This window comes from Aquarana catesbeiana, linkage group LG04 (genome assembly GCF_042186555.1).
Source record: "Aquarana catesbeiana isolate 2022-GZ linkage group LG04, ASM4218655v1, whole genome shotgun sequence".
NCBI lineage: Eukaryota > Metazoa > Chordata > Amphibia > Anura > Ranidae > Aquarana > Aquarana catesbeiana.
In genome coordinates, this window is record NC_133327.1 from 560,774,439 (window position 1) to 560,779,594 (window position 5,156).

Below are 5,156 nucleotides of genomic sequence, written 5' to 3' on the forward strand. Positions count from 1 at the left end.
CAAAACAAAGGATTCAATCAAAAAGAAAGAAAATAAGTAAAAAGTGGGGAAGGGATAGTGGAGAGGAGAGTGAAAAAGGTGGCCATTGTGTAAAACAATGACCAGGCCCTCCGGCCAGGAATAAAAAATTCCTCTGGTCCTAGCCAAAAGGCCCGGCCCAAGAAGCAGGTGCTAAAAAAGCGTGTTCTATAGTGCAGTGACCATGGTGCCTCAAATCAAAGTGACTGCCACTCACAGTGATTTTATGGCACCTCTGGACTGCCACTCCAGGGGCACTACTCCATAGGCTTTCAAAGACCAACCCTGGCCACCAGCCTAGACCACAGCAGGCCCCACCCCAGGCAGGAAGGCATGGAGTTTTGGAAGCTTGGTGAGAGCTCTTTACCATCAGGCCTCACCGTCGTTCCGTCCCTCCTACCTAATTACATTCGGGAAATACTGGCCGCTCCCCCGGTGGGAGAAAGGGGAGCCAGCGTTCTCTCCCGAATAACTGTCCTGAGCTAGAGCTGCCCCAATCCAGGCCAGAAGGCCAGGGTCCCGACCCTCCGGTTCAGACCCCGTGGTTCTCCATCCCCATCAGAAGGCTTCCCTTTCAGCTACAAACCGTCCAGGTCACCTTTACTCCAGCAGGTTTTGCATAGCAACCGCCATCCCATCTCTATCTCTCCATGGATCAGGGATGGAAGCAAGCGCCACCTCCTGGAAACTGATAAGAACAGATACTACACTTGATCTTAGCCAAAAGGCTGAGAAGCGATGCTTCTCTGATTAATACTGTCCTTGCCTGGCCTGTCAGTTTAGATGGACGGCCATGTCTTGGCCTTTAATCAAGCATGTGCCATAACAGACGCCTCTAGATACCCCGTGGTGGTCCTCATCCAACAATCAAGCTGAGCAGGTCCAAGTTGACAAACCTAGGCAGGCAGTTTGTATGCAAAACATGTTAGGAGGGGCTTGAACTTGTGATGCCATACATCCACCGAGGAAGCTTGCTGGGGAGACATCTCTGTTTCTGCGTATACGATTTGCTTCTATTATGTGAGTACCTGTCTGTGTTTTTAATAAATATATGCCTAGCAGCTTAATTGTTGGCTGAGGACCCCCACAGGGTATCTAGAAGCGCCTGTTATGGCATATGCTTGATTGATCTCTGTCACTAGAGATCCATAGCATCCAGTAAGAGGCTCATTTGTGGTGGAGGGCTCGAGATCATTTAAGTGTGTCCTACACCATCATTCACGCTGCTGTGGGTAAACCCAGGAACCTGAACATTTCATTCATATTTGGTGGATGGACTTTTATTTATTTATTTGTATATTTATTTTTAACTGTTTCTTGTAATTTATATTGGACTTTTGATTTGTCACATATATTTCATTTTCAGCACTTATCAAATCATTATCTATTTGGTAGAACACTTGTTTTATGTGTATATATTTTTGTTCATCTTTGTATTCGGATGTGAAATAGGTGCAGCTCTGGGTATACAGTAAAGTAATTACACTGAATGCAAAAAACATTTTTTCTGTTTATCTATTATGTTATAATTTTACAGTAGCAGGATAGTGACATGATTCAAAACACGATGAGACGAATAGGGATTGTCATGCCTTCGGCCTATAAGGAAAAATAATATCTTCTGGACTTGCAATACCAACATTGTCCACTAGATGTCACACAAAACACTACTGATGGGCAGTGTTCTATGGTTATTACACATTTCCTGTTATATCAATGGGAACTAGCTCTGCTTCCCACTACAAGTCTCTTTCACCTTCTCCATTGGGACAGACTGCATGGGAGCCAGCTAAGCCTGCACCACGTGTTTCGGAGGAAAATCCTGGCCCTTCTAAGGCAGCATCGCTGGTATGCTAAAAGATTGTTTAACTGTATACCCAGTGGACATCTGTTTATGTTCATGTAATTATTATATGTTCATTTTATCTGTTTATTTCTAGTTTCACAGCGTGTACATCCTATTCTTATATGGCCACCACCTGTTCATTGTAATACAGATCCAAAGTTACAGACAGTCTGGTTATTTTAGGATTCAAAGTTTAAGCTGTATGTTGAGCTACATACACGCCAGGGGCAAACGCGTAGCAAGAACAGAACAGGGATGGTGCTCATTCTCTTTACTGTCAGTGCAAGGCATTGCTTTGAACATACAGAGTGAGTGGAGAATGATACTGCAAGTAGCAAAAAGGACCATCAATGCAACAAATATCTCCCAAGCTAGTGCAAGAGGGATACAGGATACTGTAACTATTAGGGCCAAACTGCAATCTATAGACCTTAACTAACCACTGACCAGTGGATAAGTAGGCTTTAAAGTCTGCTGGTGGCAGAGCCCTTTAGAGTTAACAGTGGAGCATTCAACCTTCAACAGGAAGTTTTTGTAATTCAGAGAGATAAGAAGGTATTTATGGAAAGTGTCCCAATCACAGACAGTGAAAGGATGGTGTATTCCCCCTATAATGAACCTTTGACAGTGGCAGTAGTGTCCCAGCAAGTATATGCAAGGTTCAGCACACAAGAAAGTGGCTAAAAAGCGGGTCATTACTCCAATGTCCAACTAATGTCCTTATAGATACATTCTGTCCTCGGCTAGCTGCTCCTTCAGGCAGAATGGGTGCAGATGGAAGATAGGTCACACAGTTCTGGCTTGATTGTGGTGGATGAGAGGTAGGCCACACTTCCTCCTACCAGTGTTGCTTATGTAGGTCTCCGCTACCCTGCTTTTTTAGACTCTCTGCCTTCTGGCTTGTGAATGTGCAGAAACCCCACTTTCTGGCTCATGTCTCTCAGAGATTTACACTCCCTTTACATACAGTCCTGCCTGTTCTTCTGTCCCCTGTGCAAGGCTTGTGGTTCTTTATCCCCTTTTTCCAGGATTTTCTCTCCCCTGATCCAGCCAATCACCACCCTGCTCTTCCTGTTGGGGATGGGGCATAACTTCCTAGTCACCAATGTGGCGAGAATCCTTTTTTAGTTCCTTCTCCTTGTGGTATGTCAATCTCCATCAGAGAGGGAGAGATGAGCTGTGGTGCAGCCTCGAGAATGCCTAGACTCTGTGGCTTAAAGTGGCCCGAAAGCCTTTGGTCCCTCAAACAAGCAGAATTTGTATTTATAAACAAACCAAACCTTATATTTGCATTGAACCAAATAACTGTTACTTGTATGAGGTGTAGGCAAAGGAAGCGTCCTACCAATGGGTGTCAGGTTTACTTGGGATTAAATAACTTCCTCTATCATAAGCTGTGAGCAAAGGAACCTCTCAGGGGATCAGGAGGGATTTTTCCCCTGCTGGAGCAAATTGGATCATGCTTTGCTGGGGTTTTTTGCCTTCCTCTGGATCAACTGAGGGTATAGGATTGTGTATATGGGATTGCATCATTTTTTTTCTTTTTTCCCCCTTTTATTGGTTGAACTAGATGGACCTTTTTCAACCTAACTATGTAACTATGAACCTGCAAATAGCGGTGATGGCTTCTTCAGAACCACTCTCTTTGGAGACATACAGTGTCACGAGCATTGGGTGTAAACAATGGTATCAAAGTGCCACAGTCAATCTGTGCTCAGTACCTCCTTCCAGTTATCTTCATCCTTCTCTTCTTCAGGAGTGGGTGGTTGCAACCAAGTCACCAGAGTTCACCTAGGATGTAGTAAATCAGTCTGAAAAAGCACTCATAGTGCTTCATTCAGTGGTAAGAGGTGGTTGAGGTGCCAAATCTTTTTAAAGGCCCTGTCTTCCCCTCTGGATGGATCTGATACTCAAGGAGGCCAAGTAACTGCGCACAAATGATGCATGTAAAGACCTTTAAAGCTTTACCTATGGATAATTTATTGTACCATAATTTGTCGCCATTCTACGGGCGCGTGCAATTTTACACAAACAAAATTTCCAATCAGCGCAAGTCCCACAAACACTTCTTACATGGATACCAATCTGTGTTTAACAGTTCTCTTGATCAAGGTGCTGACGCTGCCTTGTAAATCCACTGGGTGGTGGTGGACTGAAATCTGTAACACATATAAGTAGAAAGAGAGCGCACAGCTGCCCTAGTGTGATAACGTTTATTCAATTAAAATCTTGAGTAATGACAAAAAGTTCCACTCACAAGCGGAGACTTGATATTCGCATTTACACCAACATGTATGCCTCCTCTCCCGGCCTGTGTAGATGACTGAGCTCCAAGACCCAACAAGCTGGGATGGATGTTTATATGATCCTTGCTGCAGTGTCCCGCTGGACAGTACGAGGAGCTGCGCATGCACCCGGACAAGCCGGAGCTGCGTGACGTCAATCATGGCCGTGATAGAAAGTGGTGACAAGTGAATCGTCTCCCCAAATGGGCAGTTGCTATGACAACATGTTTTGGAGGCACGGCCCCCTTCTTCAGGTCACACCCTTCCTCTCATTACCCACGCTATATATAGAACCCAAAACCCCTCCCTGGGAAAAATTCTTAAAGGAACCAGGCCGGGAGTATGGAGTTCACCTAGCATGGATATTAAAAAGGGGGGCTGGTGATCAGCAAACCACCCTAACTAAACATTATTCTTTGCAAATGAATTTAAAATTATTAGAAGTGATCACATATACTGCCATAAAAATTTTAATCAAGATCATGATTGCAGTAATATTGTTAACAGTACAACGCATATTAAAATAAATCACATTTGAGAACAAACACATACATTAAGGAAAGCCCATATGATCTTTTACACTCATCCATAATCAAATATAATATAGTATTAATTTTGGTATGTATTTTAATATACTTTATTATAACTTAAAATTGAGATTATTAATGTTTAAAATTATAATACATTGGAATTCAGTTCATTAAAATATAGAATAATTATAAAAATTAATTAATTAATTAGTTAATTAATTAAAAGACCCAAACTTCTCATTTTAATAAGTGACACTTTTAAATCAGGGTACCTATCTTTAACTCCTCGTTAAGTCCCTCAGGTGTCATACTATTTAAAGTAAATATCTAGAAGGACTCCCGCTTACACAGACGGGTAAACTTTTCACCTTCTGGGATTGACATAGATATAGACTCTATGCCAAACAGTTCCAAGCCATCTGTACTACCCTCATGAGTATGTTTGAAATGGCGTGGAACACTGTGCTTATCTATTTT

At 42.8% G+C, this 5,156-nt stretch overlaps 1 pseudogene; it reads right to left on the reverse strand.

Annotated features, from left to right (window-relative positions):
- Nucleotides 1-625: 625 nt before the first annotated feature.
- Nucleotides 626-758, reverse strand: LOC141141900 (U2 spliceosomal RNA; annotated as a pseudogene).
- Nucleotides 759-5,156: the final 4,398 nt, after the last annotated feature.